The sequence below is a fragment of the Salvelinus alpinus genome, chromosome 2 (genome assembly GCF_045679555.1).
Source record: "Salvelinus alpinus chromosome 2, SLU_Salpinus.1, whole genome shotgun sequence".
Lineage (NCBI taxonomy): Eukaryota > Metazoa > Chordata > Actinopteri > Salmoniformes > Salmonidae > Salvelinus > Salvelinus alpinus.
The window spans coordinates 107739635-107764025 of NC_092087.1; the positions used below are offsets into that span (position 1 = coordinate 107739635).

At 40.7% G+C, this 24391-nt stretch overlaps 1 protein-coding gene and 1 pseudogene across 2 annotated transcripts in view; one reads left to right on the forward strand and one right to left on the reverse strand.

The window, feature by feature from the left end:
* Positions 1–24391, reverse strand: part of LOC139542145 (zinc finger protein 665-like) — a 294018-nt pseudogene that overhangs the window by 177014 nt on the left and 92613 nt on the right.
* Positions 1–24391, forward strand: part of LOC139548520 (semenogelin-2-like) — a 36487-nt gene that overhangs the window by 1929 nt on the left and 10167 nt on the right. The gene's annotated exons all lie outside the window — the stretch shown is intronic.

The window sequence follows — 24391 nt, forward strand, 5'->3', positions numbered from 1 at the left end:
ATCAGGCCAGACCAAGTTAATACATAGTTGAGACAATGTTTCCAGTTCCTAGCAGACAGACCATGTTAATACATAGTTGATACAATGTTTCCAGTTCCTAGCAGACAGACCATGTTAATGCATAGTTGATACAATGTTTCCAGTTCCTAGCAGACAGACCATGTTAATACATAGTTGATACAATGTTTCCAGTTCCTAGCAGACAGACCAAGTTAATACATAGTTGAGACAATGTTTCCAGTTCCTAGCAGACAGACCATGTTAATACATAGTTGATACAATGTTTCCAGTTCCTAGCAGACAGACCATGTTAATGCATAGTTGATACAATGTTTCCAGTTCCTAGCAGACGGACCATGTTAATACATAGTTGATACAATGTTTCCAGTTCCTAGCAGACGGACCATGTTAATACATAGTTGATACAATGTTTCCAGTTCCTAGCAGACAGACCATGTTAATACATAGTTGATACAATGTTTCCAGTTCCTAGCAGACGGACCATGTTAATACATAGTTGATACAATGTTTCCAGTTCCTAGCAGACAGACCATGTTAATACATAGTTGATACAATGTTTCCAGTTCCTAGCAGACGGACCATGTTAATACATAGTTGATACAATGTTTCCAGTTCCTAGCAGACGGACCATGTTAATACATAGTTGATACAATGTTTCCAGTTCCTAGCAGACGGACCATGTTAATACATAGTTATACAATGTTTCCAGTTCCTAGCAGACGGACCATGTTAATACATAGTTATACAATGTTTCCAGTTCCTAGCAGACGGGCCATGTGCTTCAGGTCAATGTTTCCAGTTCCTAGCAGATGGACCATGTTAATACATAGTTGATACAATGTTTCCAGTTCCTAGCAGACAGACCATGTTAATACATAGTTGATACAATGTTTCCAGTTCCTAGCAGACGGACCATGTTAATACATAGTTGAGACAATGTTTCCAGTTCCTAGCAGACGGGCCATGTGCTTCAGGTCAATGTTTCCAGTTCCTAGCAGACAGACCATGTTAATACATAGTTGAGACAATGTTTCCAGTTCCTAGCAGACGGGCCATGTGCTTCAGGTCAATGTTTCCAGTTCCTAGCAGACAGACCATGTTAATACATAGTTGATACAATGTTTCCAGTTCCTAGCAGACAGACCACGTTAATACATAGTTGATACAATGTTTCCAGTTCCTAGCAGACGGACCATGTTAATACATAGTTGATACAATGTTTCCAGTTCCTAGCAGACAGACCATGTTAATACATAGTTGATACAATGTTTCCAGTTCCTAGCAGACAGACCATGTTAATACATAGTTGAGACAATGTTTCCAGTTCCTAGTAGACAGACCATGTGCTTCAGGTCAATGTTTCCAGTTCCTAGCAGACGGACCATGTGCTTCAGGTCAATGTTTCCAGTTCCTAGCAGACGGGCCATGTGCTTCAGGTCAATGTTTCCAGTTCCTAGCAGACGGACCATGTGCTTCAGGTCAATGTTTCCAGTTCCTAGCAGACAGACCATGTTAATACATAGTTGATACAATGTTTCCAGTTCCTAGCAGACGGGCCATGTGCTTCAGGTCAATGTTTCCAGTTCCTAGCAGACAGACCATGTTAATACATAGTTGATACAATGTTTCCAGTTCCTAGCAGACAGACCATGTGCTTCAGGTCAATGTTTCCAGTTCCTAGCAGACGGACCATGTGCTTCAGGTCAATGTTTCCAGTTCCTAGCAGACGGGCCATGTGCTTCAGGTCAATGTTTCCAGTTCCTAGCAGACGGACCATGTTAATACATAGTTGATACAATGTTTCCAGTTCCTAGCAGACGGACCATGTTAATACATAGTTGATACAATGTTTCCAGTTCCTAGCAGACGGACCATGTTAATACATAGTTGATACAATGTTTCCAGTTCCTAGCAGACGGACCATGTTAATACATAGTTGAGACAATGTTTCCAGTTCCTAGCAGACGGACCATGTTAATACATAGTTGATACAATGTTTCCAGTTCCTAGCAGACGGACCATGTTAATACATAGTTGATACAATGTTTCCAGTTCCTAGCAGACGGACCATGTTAATACATAGTTGATACAATGTTTCCAGTTCCTAGCAGACAGACCATGTTAATACATAGTTGAGACAATGTTTCCAGTTCCTAGCAGACGGACCATGTGCTTCAGGTCAATGTTTCCAGTTCCTAGCAGACGGACCATGTGCTTCAGGTCAATGTTTCCAGTTCCTAGCAGACAGACCATGTTAATACATAGTTGAGACAATGTTTCCAGTTCCTAGCAGACGGACCATGTGCTTCAGGTCAATGTTTCCAGTTCCTAGCAGACGGACCATGTTAATACATAGTTGAGACAATGTTTCCAGTTCCTAGCAGACAGACCATGTTAATACATAGTTGATACAATGTTTCCAGTTCCTAGCAGACAGACCATGTTAATACATAGTTGATACAATGTTTCCAGTTCCTAGCAGACAGACCATGTTAATACATAGTTGATACAATGTTTCCAGTTCCTAGCAGACAGACCATGTTAATACATAGTTGAGACAATGTTTCCAGTTCCTAGCAGACGGACCATGTGCTTCAGGTCAATGTTTCCAGTTCCTAGCAGACAGACCATGTTAATACATAGTTGATACAATGTTTCCAGTTCCTAGCAGACAGACCATGTTAATACATAGTTGAGACAATGTTTCCAGTTCCTAGCAGACGGACCATGTTAATACATAGTTGATACAATGTTTCCAGTTCCTAGCAGACAGACCATGTTAATACATAGTTGATACAATGTTTCCAGTTCCTAGCAGACGGACCATGTTAATACATAGTTGATACAATGTTTCCAGTTCCTAGCAGACAGACCATGTTAATACATAGTTGATACAATGTTTCCAGTTCCTAGCAGACGGACCATGTTAATACATAGTTGAGACAATGTTTCCAGTTCCTAGCAGACAGACCATGTTAATACATAGTTGATACAATGTTTCCAGTTCCTAGCAGACAGACCATGTTAATACATAGTTGATACAATGTTTCCAGTTCCTAGCAGACAGACCATGTGCTTCAGGTCAATGTTTCCAGTTCCTAGCAGACGGACCATGTGCTTCAGGTCAATGTTTCCAGTTCCTAGCAGACGGACCATGTGCTTCAGGTCAATGTTTCCAGTTCCTAGCAGACGGACCATGTTAATACATAGTTGATACAATGTTTCCAGTTCCTAGCAGACGGACCATGTTAATACATAGTTGATACAATGTTTCCAGTTCCTAGCAGACAGACCATGTTAATACATAGTTGATACAATGTTTCCAGTTCCTAGCAGACGGACCATGTTAATACATAGTTGAGACAATGTTTCCAGTTCCTAGCAGACGGACCATGTTAATACATAGTTGATACAATGTTTCCAGTTCCTAGCAGACGGACCATGTTAATACATAGTTGATACAATGTTTCCAGTTCCTAGCAGACGGACCATGTTAATACATAGTTGATACAATGTTTCCAGTTCCTAGCAGACAGACCATGTTAATACATAGTTGAGACAATGTTTCCAGTTCCTAGCAGACGGACCATGTTAATACATAGTTGAGACAATGTTTCCAGTTCCTAGCAGACGGACCATGTGCTTCAGGTCAATGTTTCCAGTTCCTAGCAGACGGACCATGTGCTTCAGGTCAATGTTTCCAGTTCCTAGCAGACAGACCATGTTAATACATAGTTGAGACAATGTTTCCAGTTCCTAGCAGACGGACCATGTGCTTCAGGTCAATGTTTCCAGTTCCTAGCAGACGGACCATGTTAATACATAGTTGAGACAATGTTTCCAGTTCCTAGCAGACAGACCATGTTAATACATAGTTGATACAATGTTTCCAGTTCCTAGCAGACAGACCATGTTAATACATAGTTGATACAATGTTTCCAGTTCCTAGCAGACAGACCATGTTAATACATAGTTGATACAATGTTTCCAGTTCCTAGCAGACAGACCATGTTAATACATAGTTGAGACAATGTTTCCAGTTCCTAGCAGACGGACCATGTGCTTCAGGTCAATGTTTCCAGTTCCTAGCAGACAGACCATGTTAATACATAGTTGATACAATGTTTCCAGTTCCTAGCAGACAGACCATGTTAATACATAGTTGAGACAATGTTTCCAGTTCCTAGCAGACGGACCATGTTAATACATAGTTGATACAATGTTTCCAGTTCCTAGCAGACAGACCATGTTAATACATAGTTGATACAATGTTTCCAGTTCCTAGCAGACGGACCATGTTAATACATAGTTGAGACAATGTTTCCAGTTCCTAGCAGACAGACCATGTTAATACATAGTTGATACAATGTTTCCAGTTCCTAGCAGACAGACCATGTTAATACATAGTTGATACAATGTTTCCAGTTCCTAGCAGACAGACCATGTTAATACATAGTTGATACAATGTTTCCAGTTCCTAGCAGACGGACCATGTTAATACATAGTTGATACAATGTTTCCAGTTCCTAGCAGACGGACCATGTTAATACATAGTTGATACAATGTTTCCAGTTCCTAGCAGACAGACCATGTTAATACATAGTTGATACAATGTTTCCAGTTCCTAGCAGACGGACCATGTTAATACATAGTTGATACAATGTTTCCAGTTCCTAGCAGACAGACCATGTTAATACATAGTTGATACAATGTTTCCAGTTCCTAGCAGACGGACCATGTTAATACATAGTTGAGACAATGTTTCCAGTTCCTAGCAGACAGACCATGTTAATACATAGTTGATACAATGTTTCCAGTTCCTAGCAGACAGACCATGTTAATACATAGTTGAGACAATGTTTCCAGTTCCTAGCAGACGGACCATGTGCTTCAGGTCAATGTTTCCAGTTCCTAGCAGACAGACCATGTTAATACATAGTTGATACAATGTTTCCAGTTCCTAGCAGACAGACCATGTTAATACATAGTTGAGACAATGTTTCCAGTTCCTAGCAGACGGACCATGTTAATACATAGTTGATACAATGTTTCCAGTTCCTAGCAGACAGACCATGTTAATACATAGTTGATACAATGTTTCCAGTTCCTAGCAGACGGACCATGTTAATACATAGTTGAGACAATGTTTCCAGTTCCTAGCAGACAGACCATGTTAATACATAGTTGATACAATGTTTCCAGTTTCTAGCAGACAGACCATGTTAATACATAGTTGAGACAATGTTTCCAGTTCCTAGCAGACGGACCATGTGCTTCAGGTCAATGTTTCCAGTTCCTAGCAGACGGACCATGTGCTTCAGGTCAATGTTTCCAGTTCCTAGCAGACAGACCATGTTAATACATAGTTGAGACAATGTTTCCAGTTCCTAGCAGACGGACCATGTGCTTCAGGTCAATGTTTCCAGTTCCTTGCAGACAGACCATGTTAATACATAGTTGAGACAATGTTTCCAGTTCCTAGCAGACAGACCATGTTAATACATAGTTGAGACAATGTTTCCAGTTCCTAGCAGACAGACCATGTTAATACATAGTTGATACAATGTTTCCAGTTCCTAGCAGACAGACCATGTTAATACATAGTTGATACAATGTTTCCAGTTCCTAGCAGACGGACCATGTTAATACATAGTTGATACAATGTTTCCAGTTCCTAGCAGACGGACCATGTGCTTCAGGTCAATGTTTCCAGTTCCTAGCAGACAGACCATGTTAATACATAGTTGAGACAATGTTTCCAGTTCCTAGCAGACGGACCATGTGCTTCAGGTCAATGTTTCCAGTTCCTAGCAGACAGACCATGTTAATACATAGTTGATACAATGTTTCCAGTTCCTAGCAGACAGACCATGTTAATACATAGTTGAGACAATGTTTCCAGTTCCTAGCAGACGGACCATGTGCTTCAGGTCAATGTTTCCAGTTCCTAGCAGACAGACCATGTTAATACATAGTTGATACAATGTTTCCAGTTCCTAGCAGACAGACCATGTTAATACATAGTTGAGACAATGTTTCCAGTTCCTAGCAGACGGACCATGTTAATACATAGTTGATACAATGTTTCCAGTTCCTAGCAGACAGACCATGTTAATACATAGTTGATACAATGTTTCCAGTTCCTAGCAGACGGACCATGTTAATACATAGTTGAGACAATGTTTCCAGTTCCTAGCAGACAGACCATGTTAATACATAGTTGATACAATGTTTCCAGTTCCTAGCAGACAGACCATGTTAATACATAGTTGATACAATGTTTCCAGTTCCTAGCAGACAGACCATGTGCTTCAGGTCAATGTTTCCAGTTCCTTGCAGACGGACCATGTTAATACATAGTTGAGACAATGTTTCCAGTTCCTAGCAGACAGACCATGTTAATACATAGTTGATACAATGTTTCCAGTTTCTAGCAGACAGACCATGTTAATACATAGTTGAGACAATGTTTCCAGTTCCTAGCAGACGGACCATGTGCTTCAGGTCAATGTTTCCAGTTCCTAGCAGACGGACCATGTGCTTCAGGTCAATGTTTCCAGTTCCTAGCAGACAGACCATGTTAATACATAGTTGAGACAATGTTTCCAGTTCCTAGCAGACGGACCATGTGCTTCAGGTCAATGTTTCCAGTTCCTTGCAGACAGACCATGTTAATACATAGTTGAGACAATGTTTCCAGTTCCTAGCAGACAGACCATGTTAATACATAGTTGAGACAATGTTTCCAGTTCCTAGCAGACAGACCATGTTAATACATAGTTGATACAATGTTTCCAGTTCCTAGCAGACAGACCATGTTAATACATAGTTGATACAATGTTTCCAGTTCCTAGCAGACGGACCATGTTAATACATAGTTGATACAATGTTTCCAGTTCCTAGCAGACGGACCATGTGCTTCAGGTCAATGTTTCCAGTTCCTAGCAGACAGACCATGTTAATACATAGTTGAGACAATGTTTCCAGTTCCTAGCAGACGGACCATGTGCTTCAGGTCAATGTTTCCAGTTCCTAGCAGACAGACCATGTTAATACATAGTTGATACAATGTTTCCAGTTCCTAGCAGACAGACCATGTTAATACATAGTTGAGACAATGTTTCCAGTTCCTAGCAGACGGACCATGTGCTTCAGGTCAATGTTTCCAGTTCCTAGCAGACAGACCATGTTAATACATAGTTGATACAATGTTTCCAGTTCCTAGCAGACAGACCATGTTAATACATAGTTGAGACAATGTTTCCAGTTCCTAGCAGACGGACCATGTTAATACATAGTTGATACAATGTTTCCAGTTCCTAGCAGACAGACCATGTTAATACATAGTTGATACAATGTTTCCAGTTCCTAGCAGACGGACCATGTTAATACATAGTTGAGACAATGTTTCCAGTTCCTAGCAGACAGACCATGTTAATACATAGTTGATACAATGTTTCCAGTTCCTAGCAGACAGACCATGTTAATACATAGTTGATACAATGTTTCCAGTTCCTAGCAGACAGACCATGTTAATACATAGTTGATACAATGTTTCCAGTTCCTAGCAGACGGACCATGTTAATACATAGTTGATACAATGTTTCCAGTTCCTAGCAGACGGACCATGTTAATACATAGTTGATACAATGTTTCCAGTTCCTAGCAGACAGACCATGTTAATACATAGTTGATACAATGTTTCCAGTTCCTAGCAGACGGACCATGTTAATACATAGTTGATACAATGTTTCCAGTTCCTAGCAGACAGACCATGTTAATACATAGTTGATACAATGTTTCCAGTTCCTAGCAGACGGACCATGTTAATACATAGTTGAGACAATGTTTCCAGTTCCTAGCAGACAGACCATGTTAATACATAGTTGATACAATGTTTCCAGTTCCTAGCAGACAGACCATGTTAATACATAGTTGAGACAATGTTTCCAGTTCCTAGCAGACGGACCATGTGCTTCAGGTCAATGTTTCCAGTTCCTAGCAGACAGACCATGTTAATACATAGTTGATACAATGTTTCCAGTTCCTAGCAGACAGACCATGTTAATACATAGTTGAGACAATGTTTCCAGTTCCTAGCAGACGGACCATGTTAACACATAGTTGATACAATGTTTCCAGTTCCTAGCAGACAGACCATGTTAATACATAGTTGATACAATGTTTCCAGTTCCTAGCAGACGGACCATGTTAATACATAGTTGAGACAATGTTTCCAGTTCCTAGCAGACAGACCATGTTAATACATAGTTGATACAATGTTTCCAGTTCCTAGCAGACAGACCATGTTAATACATAGTTGAGACAATGTTTCCAGTTCCTAGCAGACGGACCATGTGCTTCAGGTCAATGTTTCCAGTTCCTAGCAGACGGACCATGTGCTTCAGGTCAATGTTTCCAGTTCCTAGCAGACAGACCATGTTAATACATAGTTGAGACAATGTTTCCAGTTCCTAGCAGACGGACCATGTGCTTCAGGTCAATGTTTCCAGTTCCTTGCAGACAGACCATGTTAATACATAGTTGAGACAATGTTTCCAGTTCCTAGCAGACAGACCATGTTAATACATAGTTGAGACAATGTTTCCAGTTCCTAGCAGACAGACCATGTTAATACATAGTTGATACAATGTTTCCAGTTCCTAGCAGACAGACCATGTTAATACATAGTTGATACAATGTTTCCAGTTTCTAGCAGACAGACCATGTTAATACATAGTTGAGACAATGTTTCCAGTTCCTAGCAGACGGACCATGTGCTTCAGGTCAATGTTTCCAGTTCCTAGCAGACGGACCATGTGCTTCAGGTCAATGTTTCCAGTTCCTAGCAGACAGACCATGTTAATACATAGTTGAGACAATGTTTCCAGTTCCTAGCAGACGGACCATGTGCTTCAGGTCAATGTTTCCAGTTCCTAGCAGACGGACCATGTGCTTCAGGTCAATGTTTCCAGTTCCTAGCAGACAGACCATGTTAATACATAGTTGAGACAATGTTTCCAGTTCCTAGCAGACGGACCATGTGCTTCAGGTCAATGTTTCCAGTTCCTTGCAGACAGACCATGTTAATACATAGTTGAGACAATGTTTCCAGTTCCTAGCAGACAGACCATGTTAATACATAGTTGAGACAATGTTTCCAGTTCCTAGCAGACAGACCATGTTAATACATAGTTGATACAATGTTTCCAGTTCCTAGCAGACAGACCATGTTAATACATAGTTGATACAATGTTTCCAGTTCCTAGCAGACGGACCATGTTAATACATAGTTGATACAATGTTTCCAGTTCCTAGCAGACGGACCATGTTAATACATAGTTGATACAATGTTTCCAGTTCCTAGCAGACAGACCATGTTAATACATAGTTGATACAATGTTTCCAGTTCCTAGCAGACGGACCATGTTAATACATAGTTGATACAATGTTTCCAGTTCCTAGCAGACAGACCATGTTAATACATAGTTGATACAATGTTTCCAGTTCCTAGCAGACGGACCATGTTAATACATAGTTGAGACAATGTTTCCAGTTCCTAGCAGACAGACCATGTTAATACATAGTTGATACAATGTTTCCAGTTCCTAGCAGACAGACCATGTTAATACATAGTTGAGACAATGTTTCCAGTTCCTAGCAGACGGACCATGTGCTTCAGGTCAATGTTTCCAGTTCCTAGCAGACAGACCATGTTAATACATAGTTGATACAATGTTTCCAGTTCCTAGCAGACAGACCATGTTAATACATAGTTGAGACAATGTTTCCAGTTCCTAGCAGACGGACCATGTTAACACATAGTTGATACAATGTTTCCAGTTCCTAGCAGACAGACCATGTTAATACATAGTTGATACAATGTTTCCAGTTCCTAGCAGACGGACCATGTTAATACATAGTTGAGACAATGTTTCCAGTTCCTAGCAGACAGACCATGTTAATACATAGTTGATACAATGTTTCCAGTTCCTAGCAGACAGACCATGTTAATACATAGTTGAGACAATGTTTCCAGTTCCTAGCAGACGGACCATGTGCTTCAGGTCAATGTTTCCAGTTCCTAGCAGACGGACCATGTGCTTCAGGTCAATGTTTCCAGTTCCTAGCAGACAGACCATGTTAATACATAGTTGAGACAATGTTTCCAGTTCCTAGCAGACGGACCATGTGCTTCAGGTCAATGTTTCCAGTTCCTTGCAGACAGACCATGTTAATACATAGTTGAGACAATGTTTCCAGTTCCTAGCAGACAGACCATGTTAATACATAGTTGAGACAATGTTTCCAGTTCCTAGCAGACAGACCATGTTAATACATAGTTGATACAATGTTTCCAGTTCCTAGCAGACAGACCATGTTAATACATAGTTGATACAATGTTTCCAGTTTCTAGCAGACAGACCATGTTAATACATAGTTGAGACAATGTTTCCAGTTCCTAGCAGACGGACCATGTGCTTCAGGTCAATGTTTCCAGTTCCTAGCAGACGGACCATGTGCTTCAGGTCAATGTTTCCAGTTCCTAGCAGACAGACCATGTTAATACATAGTTGAGACAATGTTTCCAGTTCCTAGCAGACGGACCATGTGCTTCAGGTCAATGTTTCCAGTTCCTAGCAGACGGACCATGTGCTTCAGGTCAATGTTTCCAGTTCCTAGCAGACAGACCATGTTAATACATAGTTGAGACAATGTTTCCAGTTCCTAGCAGACGGACCATGTGCTTCAGGTCAATGTTTCCAGTTCCTTGCAGACAGACCATGTTAATACATAGTTGAGACAATGTTTCCAGTTCCTAGCAGACAGACCATGTTAATACATAGTTGAGACAATGTTTCCAGTTCCTAGCAGACAGACCATGTTAATACATAGTTGATACAATGTTTCCAGTTCCTAGCAGACAGACCATGTTAATACATAGTTGATACAATGTTTCCAGTTCCTAGCAGACGGACCATGTTAATACATAGTTGATACAATGTTTCCAGTTCCTAGCAGACGGACCATGTGCTTCAGGTCAATGTTTCCAGTTCCTAGCAGACAGACCATGTTAATACATAGTTGAGACAATGTTTCCAGTTCCTAGCAGACGGACCATGTGCTTCAGGTCAATGTTTCCAGTTCCTAGCAGACAGACCATGTTAATACATAGTTGATACAATGTTTCCAGTTCCTAGCAGACAGACCATGTTAATACATAGTTGAGACAATGTTTCCAGTTCCTAGCAGACGGACCATGTGCTTCAGGTCAATGTTTCCAGTTCCTAGCAGACAGACCATGTTAATACATAGTTGATACAATGTTTCCAGTTCCTAGCAGACAGACCATGTTAATACATAGTTGAGACAATGTTTCCAGTTCCTAGCAGACGGACCATGTTAATACATAGTTGATACAATGTTTCCAGTTCCTAGCAGACAGACCATGTTAATACATAGTTGATACAATGTTTCCAGTTCCTAGCAGACGGACCATGTTAATACATAGTTGAGACAATGTTTCCAGTTCCTAGCAGACAGACCATGTTAATACATAGTTGATACAATGTTTCCAGTTCCTAGCAGACAGACCATGTTAATACATAGTTGATACAATGTTTCCAGTTCCTAGCAGACAGACCATGTTAATACATAGTTGATACAATGTTTCCAGTTCCTAGCAGACGGACCATGTTAATACATAGTTGATACAATGTTTCCAGTTCCTAGCAGACGGACCATGTTAATACATAGTTGATACAATGTTTCCAGTTCCTAGCAGACAGACCATGTTAATACATAGTTGATACAATGTTTCCAGTTCCTAGCAGACGGACCATGTTAATACATAGTTGATACAATGTTTCCAGTTCCTAGCAGACAGACCATGTTAATACATAGTTGATACAATGTTTCCAGTTCCTAGCAGACGGACCATGTTAATACATAGTTGAGACAATGTTTCCAGTTCCTAGCAGACAGACCATGTTAATACATAGTTGATACAATGTTTCCAGTTCCTAGCAGACAGACCATGTTAATACATAGTTGAGACAATGTTTCCAGTTCCTAGCAGACGGACCATGTGCTTCAGGTCAATGTTTCCAGTTCCTAGCAGACAGACCATGTTAATACATAGTTGATACAATGTTTCCAGTTCCTAGCAGACAGACCATGTTAATACATAGTTGAGACAATGTTTCCAGTTCCTAGCAGACGGACCATGTTAATACATAGTTGATACAATGTTTCCAGTTCCTAGCAGACAGACCATGTTAATACATAGTTGATACAATGTTTCCAGTTCCTAGCAGACGGACCATGTTAATACATAGTTGAGACAATGTTTCCAGTTCCTAGCAGACAGACCATGTTAATACATAGTTGATACAATGTTTCCAGTTCCTAGCAGACAGACCATGTTAATACATAGTTGAGACAATGTTTCCAGTTCCTAGCAGACGGACCATGTGCTTCAGGTCAATGTTTCCAGTTCCTAGCAGACGGACCATGTGCTTCAGGTCAATGTTTCCAGTTCCTAGCAGACAGACCATGTTAATACATAGTTGAGACAATGTTTCCAGTTCCTAGCAGACGGACCATGTGCTTCAGGTCAATGTTTCCAGTTCCTTGCAGACAGACCATGTTAATACATAGTTGAGACAATGTTTCCAGTTCCTAGCAGACAGACCATGTTAATACATAGTTGAGACAATGTTTCCAGTTCCTAGCAGACAGACCATGTTAATACATAGTTGATACAATGTTTCCAGTTCCTAGCAGACAGACCATGTTAATACATAGTTGATACAATGTTTCCAGTTCCTAGCAGACGGACCATGTTAATACATAGTTGAGACAATGTTTCCAGTTCCTAGCAGACGGACCATGTGCTTCAGGTCAATGTTTCCAGTTCCTAGCAGACAGACCATGTTAATACATAGTTGATACAATGTTTCCAGTTCCTAGCAGACAGACCATGTTAATACATAGTTGATACAATGTTTCCAGTTCCTAGCAGACGGACCATGTTAATACATAGTTGATACAATGTTTCCAGTTCCTAGCAGACGGACCATGTTAATACATAGTTGATACAATGTTTCCAGTTCCTAGCAGACAGACCATGTTAATACATAGTTGATACAATGTTTCCAGTTCCTAGCAGACGGACCATGTTAATACATAGTTGATACAATGTTTCCAGTTCCTAGCAGACAGACCATGTTAATACATAGTTGATACAATGTTTCCAGTTCCTAGCAGACGGACCATGTTAATACATAGTTGAGACAATGTTTCCAGTTCCTAGCAGACAGACCATGTTAATACATAGTTGATACAATGTTTCCAGTTCCTAGCAGACAGACCATGTTAATACATAGTTGAGACAATGTTTCCAGTTCCTAGCAGACGGACCATGTGCTTCAGGTCAATGTTTCCAGTTCCTAGCAGACAGACCATGTTAATACATAGTTGATACAATGTTTCCAGTTCCTAGCAGACAGACCATGTTAATACATAGTTGAGACAATGTTTCCAGTTCCTAGCAGACGGACCATGTTAATACATAGTTGATACAATGTTTCCAGTTCCTAGCAGACAGACCATGTTAATACATAGTTGATACAATGTTTCCAGTTCCTAGCAGACGGACCATGTTAATACATAGTTGAGACAATGTTTCCAGTTCCTAGCAGACAGACCATGTTAATACATAGTTGATACAATGTTTCCAGTTCCTAGCAGACAGACCATGTTAATACATAGTTGAGACAATGTTTCCAGTTCCTAGCAGACGGACCATGTGCTTCAGGTCAATGTTTCCAGTTCCTAGCAGACGGACCATGTGCTTCAGGTCAATGTTTCCAGTTCCTAGCAGACAGACCATGTTAATACATAGTTGAGACAATGTTTCCAGTTCCTAGCAGACGGACCATGTGCTTCAGGTCAATGTTTCCAGTTCCTTGCAGACAGACCATGTTAATACATAGTTGAGACAATGTTTCCAGTTCCTAGCAGACAGACCATGTTAATACATAGTTGAGACAATGTTTCCAGTTCCTAGCAGACAGACCATGTTAATACATAGTTGATACAATGTTTCCAGTTCCTAGCAGACAGACCATGTTAATACATAGTTGATACAATGTTTCCAGTTCCTAGCAGACGGACCATGTTAATACATAGTTGAGACAATGTTTCCAGTTCCTAGCAGACAGACCATGTTAATACATAGTTGATACAATGTTTCCAGTTCCTAGCAGACAGACCATGTTAATACATAGTTGATACAATGTTTCCAGTTCCTAGCAGACAGACCATGTTAATACATAGTTGATACAATGTTTCCAGTTCCTAGCAGACGGACCATGTTAATACATAGTTGATACAATGTTTCCAGTTCCTAGCAGACGGACCATGTTAATACATAGTTGATACAATGTTTCCAGTTCCTAGCAGACAGACCATGTTAATACATAGTTGATACAATGTTTCCAGTTCCTAGCAGACGGACCATGTTAATACATAGTTGATACAATGTTTCCAGTTCCTAGCAGACAGACCATGTTAATACATAGTTGATACAATGTTTCCAGTTCCTAGCAGACGGACCATGTTAATACATAGTTGAGACAATGTTTCCAGTTCCTAGCAGACAGACCATGTTAATACATAGTTGATACAATGTTTCCAGTTCCTAGCAGACAGACCATGTTAATACATAGTTGAGACAATGTTTCCAGTTCCTAGCAGACGGACCATGTGCTTCAGGTCAATGTTTCCAGTTCCTAGCAGACAGACCATGTTAATACATAGTTGATACAATGTTTCCAGTTCCTAGCAGACAGACCATGTTAATACATAGTTGAGACAATGTTTCCAGTTCCTAGCAGACGGACCATGTTAATACATAGTTGATACAATGTTTCCAGTTCCTAGCAGACAGACCATGTTAATACATAGTTGATACAATGTTTCCAGTTCCTAGCAGACGGACCATGTTAATACATAGTTGAGACAATGTTTCCAGTTCCTAGCAGACAGACCATGTTAATACATAGTTGATACAATGTTTCCAGTTCCTAGCAGACAGACCATGTTAATACATAGTTGAGACAATGTTTCCAGTTCCTAGCAGACGGACCATGTGCTTCAGGTCAATGTTTCCAGTTCCTAGCAGACGGACCATGTGCTTCAGGTCAATGTTTCCAGTTCCTAGCAGACAGACCATGTTAATACATAGTTGAGACAATGTTTCCAGTTCCTAGCAGACGGACCATGTGCTTCAGGTCAATGTTTCCAGTTCCTAGCAGACAGACCATGTTAATACATAGTTGAGACAATGTTTCCAGTTCCTAGCAGACAGACCATGTTAATACATAGTTGAGACAATGTTTCCAGTTCCTAGCAGACAGACCATGTTAATACATAGTTGATACAATGTTTCCAGTTCCTAGCAGACAGACCATGTTAATACATAGTTGATACAATGTTTCCAGTTCCTAGCAGACGGACCATGTTAATACATAGTTGAGACAATGTTTCCAGTTCCTAGCAGACGGACCATGTGCTTCAGGTCAATGTTTCCAGTTCCTAGCAGACAGACCATGTTAATACATAGTTGATACAATGTTTCCAGTTCCTAGCAGACAGACCATGTTAATACATAGTTGATACAATGTTTCCAGTTCCTAGCAGACAGACCATGTGCTTCAGGTCAATGTTTCCAGTTCCTAGCAGACGGACCATGTTAATACATAGTTGATACAATGTTTCCAGTTCCTAGCAGACGGACCATGTTAATACATAGTTGATACAATGTTTCCAGTTCCTAGCAGACGGACCATGTTAATACATAGTTGATACAATGTTTCCAGTTCCTAGCAGACAGACCATGTTAATACATCGTTGAGACAATGTTTCCAGTTCCTAGCAGACAGACCATGTTAATACATAGTTGATACAATGTTTCCAGTTCCTAGCAGACGGACCATGTTAATACATAGTTGATACAATGTTTCCAGTTCCTAGCAGACGGACCATGTTAATACATAGTTGATACAATGTTTCCAGTTCCTTGCAGACAGACCATGTTAATACATAGTTGATACAATGTTTCCAGTTCCTAGCAGACAGACCATGTTAATACATAGTTGATACAATGTTTCCAGTTCCTAGCAGACGGGCCATGTTAATACATAGTTGATACAATGTTTCCAGTTCCTAGCAGACAGACCATGTTAATACATAGTTGATACAATGTTTCCAGTTCCTAGCAGACAGACCATGTTAATACATAGTTGATACAATGTTTCCAGTTCCTAGCAGACAGACCATGTTAATACATAGTTGATACAATGTTTCCAGTTCCTAGCAGACAGACCATGTGCTTCAGGTCAATGTTTCCAGTTCCTAGCAGACAGACCATGTTAATACATAGTTGATACAATGTTTCCAGTTCCTAGCAGACGGACCATGTTAATACATAGTTGATACAATGTTTCCAGTTCCTAGCAGACGGACCATGTTAATACATAGTTGATACAATGTTTCCAGTTCCTAGCAGACGGACCATGTTAATACATAGTTGATACAATGTTTCCAGTTCCTAGCAGACAGACCATGTTAATACATAGTTGATACAATGTTTCCAGTTCCTAGCAGACAGACCATGTTAATACATAGTTGAGACAATGTTTCCAGTTCCTAGCAGACGGACCATGTTAATACATAGTTGATACAATGTTTCCAGTTCCTAGCAGACGGACCATGTTAATACATAGTTGAGACAATGTTTCCAGTTCCTAGCAGACGGACCATGTTAATACATAGTTGAGACAATGTTTCCAGTTCCTAGCAGACAGACCATGTTAATACATAGTTGATACAATGTTTCCAGTTCCTAGCAGACAGGCCATGTTAATACATAGTTGATACAATGTTTCCAGTTCCTAGCAGACAGACCATGTTAATACATAGTTGATACAATGTTTCCAGTTCCTAGCAGACGGACCATGTTAATACATAGTTGATACAATGTTTCCAGTTCCTAGCAGACAGACCATGTGCTTCAGGTCAATGTTTCCAGTTCCTAGCAGACAGACCATGTTAATACATAGTTGATACAATGTTTCCAGTTCCTAGCAGACAGACCATGTTAATACATAGTTGATACAATGTTTCCAGTTCCTAGCAGACAGACCATGTGCTTCAGGTCAATGTTTCCAGTTCCTAGCAGACAGACCATGTTAATACATAGTTGATACAATGTTTCCAGTTCCTAGCAGACAGACCATGTTAATACATAGTTGATACAATGTTTCCAGTTCCTAGCAGACGGACCATGTTAATACATAGTTGATACAATGTTTCCAGTTCCTAGCAGACGGACCAAGTTAATATATAGTTGAGACAATGTTTCCAGTTCCTAGCAGATGGACCATGTTAATACATAGTTGATACAATGTTTCCAGTTCCTAGCAGACAGACCATGTTAATACATAGTTGATACAATGTTTCCAGTTCCTAGCAGACGGACCATGTTAATACATAGTTGATACAATGTTTCCAGTTCCTAGCAGACGGACCATGTTAATACATAGTTGATACAATGTTTCCAGTTCCTAGCAGACGGACCATGTTAATACATAGTTGATACAATGTTTCCAGTTCCTAGCAGACAGACCATGTTAATACATAGTTGATACAATGTTTCCAGTTCCTAGCAGACGGACCATGTTAATACGTAGTTGATACAATGTTTCCAGTTCCTAGCAGACAGACCATGTTAATACATAGTTGATACAATGTTTCCAGTTCCTAGCAGACAGACCATGTGCTTCAGGTCAATGTTTCCAGTTCCTAGCAGACGGACCATGTTAATACATAGTTGAGACAATGTTTCCAGTTCCTAGCAGACAGACCATGTTAATACATAGTTGATACAATGTTTCCAGTTCCTAGCAGACGGACCATGTTAATACATAGTTGATACAATGTTTCCAGTTCCTAGCAGACGGACCATGTTAATACATAGTTGAGACAATGTTTCCAGTTCCTAGCAGACGGACCATGTTAATACATAGTTGATACAATGTTTCCAGTTCCTAGCAGACGGACCATGTTAATACATAGTTGATACAATGTTTCCAGTTCCTAGCAGACGGACCATGTTAATGCATAGTTGAGACAATGTTTCCAGTTCCTAGCAGACAGACCATGTTAATACATAGTTGATACAATGTTTCCAGTTCCTAGCAGACGGACCATGTGCTTCAGGTCAATGTTTCCAGTTCCTAGCAGACGGACCATGTGCTTCAGGTCAATGTTTCCAGTTCCTAGCAGACGGACCATGTTAATACATAGTTGAGACAATGTTTCCAGTTCCTAGCAGACGGACCATGTGCTTCAGGTCAATGTTTCCAGTTCCTAGCAGACGGACCATGTGCTTCAGGTCAATGTTTCCAGTTCCTAGCAGACGGACCATGTGCTTCAGGTCAATGTTTCCAGTTCCTAGCAGACGGACCATGTTAATACATAGTTGATACAATGTTTCCAGTTCCTAGCAGACGGACCATGTTAATACATAGTTGATACAATGTTTCCAGTTCCTAGCAGACAGACCATGTTAATACATAGTTGATACAATGTTTCCAGTTCCTAGCAGACAGACCATGTTAATACATAGTTGATACAATGTTTCCAGTTCCTAGCAGACGGACCATGTTAATACATAGTTGATACAATGTTTCCAGTTCCTAGCAGACGGACCATGTTAATACATAGTCGATACAATGTTTCCAGTTCCTAGCAGACAGACCATGTTAATACATAGTTGATACAATGTTTCCAGTTCCTAGCAGACAGACCATGTGCTTCAGGTCAATGTTTCCAGTTCCTAGCAGACGGACCATGTTAATACATAGTTGATACAATGTTTCCAGTTCCTAGCAGACGGACCATGTTAATACATAGTTGATACAATGTTTCCAGTTCCTAGCAGACAGACCATGTGCTTCAGGTCAATGTTTCCAGTTCCTAGCAGACGGACCATGTTAATACATAGTTGATACAATGTTTCCAGTTCCTAGCAGACGGACCATGTTAATACATAGTTGATACAATGTTTCCAGTTCCTAGCAGACGGGCCATGTGCTTCAGGTCAATGTTTCCAGTTCCTAGCAGACAGACCATGTTAATACATAGTTGATACAATGTTTCCAGTTCCTAGCAGACAGACCACGTTAATACATAGTTGATACAATGTTTCCAGTTCCTAGCAGACAGACCATGTGCTTCAGGTCAATGTTTCCAGTTCCTAGCAGACGGACCATGTTAATACATAGTTGATACAATGTTTCCAGTTCCTAGCAGACAGACCATGTTAATACATAGTTGATACAATGTTTCCAGTTCCTATCAGACAGACCATGTTAATACATAGTTGAGACAATGTTTCCAGTTCCTAGCAGACAGACCATGTGCTTCAGTTCAATGTTTCCAGTTCCTAGCAGACGGACCATGTGCTTCAGGTCAATGTTTCCAGTTCCTAGCAGACGGGCCATGTGCTTCAGGTCAATGTTTCCAGTTCCTAGCAGACGGACCATGTGCTTCAGGTCAATGTTTCCAGTTCCTAGCAGACAGACCATGTTAATACATAGTTGATACAATGTTTCCAGTTCCTAGCAGACGGGCCATGTGCTTCAGGTCAATGTTTCCAGTTCCTAGCAGACAGACCATGTTAATACATAGTTGATACAATGTTTCCAGTTCCTAGCAGACAGACCATGTTAATACATAGTTGATACAATGTTTCCAGTTCCTAGCAGACGGACCATGTGCTTCAGGTCAATGTTTCCAGTTCCTAGCAGACGGACCATGTTAATACATAGTTGATACAATGTTTCCAGTTCCTAGCAGACGGGCCATGTGCTTCAGGTCAATGTTTCCAGTTCCTAGCAGACGGGCCATGTGCTTCAGGTCAATGTTTCCAGTTCCTAGCAGACAGACCATGTTAATACATAGTTGATACAATGTTTCCAGTTCCTAGCAGACAGACCATGTGCTTCAGGTCAATGTTTCCAGTTCCTAGCAGACGGACCATGTTAATACATAGTTGATACAATGTTTCCAGTTCCTAGCAGACAGACCATGTGCTTCAGGTCAATGTTTCCAGTTCCTAGCAGACGGGCCATGTGCTTCAGGTCAATGTTTCCAGTTCCTAGCAGACGGACCATGTTAATACATAGTTGATACAATGTTTCCAGTTCCTAGCAGACGGACCATGTTAATACATAGTTGATACAATGTTTCCAGTTCCTAGCAGACAGACCATGTTAATACATAGTTGATACAATGTTTCCAGTTCCTAGCAGACAGACCATGTTAATACATAGTTGAGACAATGTTTCCAGTTCCTAGCAGACGGACCATGTGCTTCAGGTCAATGTTTCCAGTTCCTAGCAGACGGACCATGTGCTTCAGGTCAATGTTTCCAGTTCCTAGCAGACAGACCATGTTAATACATAGTTGAGACAATGTTTCCAGTTCCTAGCAGACGGACCATGTGCTTCAGGTCAATGTTTCCAGTTCCTAGCAGACGGACCATGTTAATACATAGTTGAGACAATGTTTCCAGTTCCTAGCAGACGGACCATGTTAATACATAGTTGATACAATGTTTCCAGTTCCTAGCAGACGGACCATGTTAATACATAGTTGATACAATGTTTCCAGTTCCTAGCAGACAGACCATGTGCTTCAGGTCAATGTTTCCAGTTCCTAGCAGACGGACCATGTGCTTCAGGTCAATGTTTCCAGTTCCTAGCAGACGGGCCATGTGCTTCAGGTCAATGTTTCCAGTTCCTAGCAGACGGACCATGTGCTTCAGGTCAATGTTTCCAGTTCCTAGCAGACGGACCATGTTAATACATAGTTGATACAATGTTTCCAGTTCCTAGCAGACAGACCATGTTAATACATAGTTGATACAATGTTTCCAGTTCCTAGCAGACGGGCCATGTGCTTCAGGTCAATGTTTCCAGTTCCTAGCAGACAGACCATGTTAATACATAGTTGATACAATGTTTCCAGTTCCTAGCAGACAGACCATGTTAATACATAGTTGATACAATGTTTCCAGTTCCTAGCAGACGGACCATGTGCTTCAGGTCAATGTTTCCAGTTCCTAGCAGACGGACCATGTTAATACATAGTTGATACAATGTTTCCTGTTCCTAGCAGACGGGCCATGTGCTTCAGGTCAATGTTTCCAGTTCCTAGCAGACGGGCCATGTGCTTCAGGTCAATGTTTCCAGTTCCTAGCAGACAGACCATGTTAATACATTGTTGATACAATGTTTCCAGTTCCTAGCAGACAGACCATGTGCTTCAGGTCAATGTTTCCAGTTCCTAGCAGACGGACCATGTGCTTCAGGTCAATGTTTCCAGTTCCTAGCAGACGGGCCATGTGCTTCAGGTCAATGTTTCCAGTTCCTAGCAGACGGACCATGTTAATACATAGTTGATACAATGTTTCCAGTTCCTAGCAGACGGACCATGTTAATACATAGTTGATACAATGTTTCCAGTTCCTAGCAGACAGACCATGTTAATACATAGTTGATACAATGTTTCCAGTTCCTAGCAGACGGACCATGTTAATACATAGTTGATACAATGTTTCCAGTTCCTAGCAGACAGACCATGTTAATACATAGTTGATACAATGTTTCCAGTTCCTAGCAGACAGACCATGTTAATACATAGTTGAGACAATGTTTCCAGTTCCTAGCAGACAGACCATGTTAATACATAGTTGATACAATGTTTCCAGTTCCTAGCAGACGGACCATGTTAATACATAGTTGATACAATGTTTCCAGTTCCTAGCAGACAGACCATGTTAATACATAGTTGATACAATGTTTCCAGTTCCTAGCAGACAGACCATGTTAATACATAGTTGATACAATGTTTCCAGTTCCTAGCAGACGGACCATGTTAATACATAGTTGAGACAATGTTTCCAGTTCCTAGCAGACAGACCATGTTAATACATAGTTGATACAATGTTTCCAGTTCCTAGCAGACAGACCATGTTAATACATAGTTGATACAATGTTTCCAGTTCCTAGCAGACGGACCATGTTAATACATAGTTGATACAATGTTTCCAGTTCCTAGCAGACAGACCATGTTAATACATAGTTGATACAATGTTTCCAGTTCCTAGCAGACAGACCATGTGCTTCAGGTCAATGTTTCCAGTTCCTAGCAGACAGACCATGTTAATACGTAGTTGAGACAATGTTTCCAGTTCCTAGCAGACGGACCATGTTAATACATAGTTGATACAATGTTTCCAGTTCCTAGCAGACAGACCATGTGCTTCAGGTCAATGTTTCCAGTTCCTAGCAGACAGACCATGTTAATACGTAGTTGAGACAATGTTTCCAGTTCCTAGCAGACGGACCATGTTAATACATAGTTGATACAATGTTTCCAGTTCCTAGCAGACAGACCATGTTAATACATAGTTGATACAATGTTTCCAGTTCCTAGCAGACGGACCATGTTAATACATAGTTGATACAATGTTTCCAGTTCCTAGCAGACGGACCATGTTAATACATAGTTGAGACAATGTTTCCAGTTCCTAGCAGACGGGCCATGTTAATACATAGTTGATACAATGTTTCCAGTTCCTAGCAGACAGACCATGTTAATACATAGTTGATACAATGTTTCCAGTTCCTTGCAGACGGGCCATGTTAATACATAGTTGATACAATGTTTCCAGTTCCTAGCAGACAGACCATGTTAATACATAGTTGATACAATGTTTCCAGTTCCTAGCAGACAGACCATGTTAATACATAGTTGATACAATGTTTCCAGTTCCTAGCAGACGGACCATGTGCTTCAGGTCAATGTTTCCAGTTCCTAGCAGACAGACCATGTTAATACATAGTTGATACAATGTTTCCAGTTCCTAGCAGACAGACCATGTTAATACATAGTTGATACAATGTTTCCAGGTCCTAGCAGACGGACCATGTTAATACATAGTTGATACAATGTTTCCAGTTCCTAGCAGACGGACCATGTTAATACATAGTTGATACAATGTTTCCAGTTCCTAGCAGACGGACCATGTTAATACATAGTTGATACAATGTTTCCAGGTCCTAGCAGACGGACCATGTTAATACATAGTTGATACAATGTTTCCAGTTCCTAGCAGACAGACCATGTTAATACATAGTTGATACAATGTTTCCAGTTCCTAGCAGACAGACCATGTTAATGCATAGTTGATACAATGTTTCCAGTTCCTAGCAGACGGACCATGTTAATACATAGTTGATACAATGTTTCCAGTTCCTAGCAGACGGACCATGTTAATACATAGTTGATACAATGTTTCCAGTTCCTAGCAGACGGACCATGTTAATACATAGTTATACAATGTTTCCAGTTCCTAGCAGACGGGCCATGTGCTTCAGGTCAATGTTTCCAGTTCCTAGCAGATGGACCATGTTAATACATAGTTGATACAATGTTTCCAGTTCCTAGCAGACAGACCATGTTAATACATAGTTGATACAATGTTTCCAGTTCCTAGCAGACGGACCATGTTAATACATAGTTGATACAATGTTTCCAGTTCCTAGCAGACAGACCATGTGCTTCAGGTCAATGTTTCCAGTTCCTAGCAGACGGACCATGTTAATACATAGTTGATACAATGTTTCCAGTTCCTAGCAGACAGACCATGTTAATACATAGTTGATACAATGTTTCCAGTTCCTAGCAGACAGACCATGTTAATACATAGTTGAGACAATGTTTCCAGTTCCTAGCAGACAGACCATGTGCTTCAGGTCAATGTTTCCAGTTCCTAGCAGACGGACCATGTGCTTCAGGTCAATGTTTCCAGTTCCTAGCAGACGGGCCATGTGCTTCAGGTCAATGTTTCCAGTTCCTAGCAGACGGACCATGTGCTTCAGGTCAATGTTTCCAGTTCCTAGCAGACAGACCATGTTAATACATAGTTGATACAATGTTTCCAGTTCCTAGCAGACGGGCCATGTGCTTCAGGTCAATGTTTCCAGTTCCTAGCAGACAGACCATGTTAATACATAGTTGATACAATGTTTCCAGTTCCTAGCAGACAGACCATGTTAATACATAGTTGATACAATGTTTCCAGTTCCTAGCAGACGGACCATGTGCTTCAGGTCAATGTTTCCAGTTCCTAGCAGACGGACCATGTTAATACATAGTTGATACAATGTTTCCAGTTCCTAGCAGACGGGCCATGTGCTTCAGGTCAATGTTTCCAGTTCCTAGCAGACGGGCC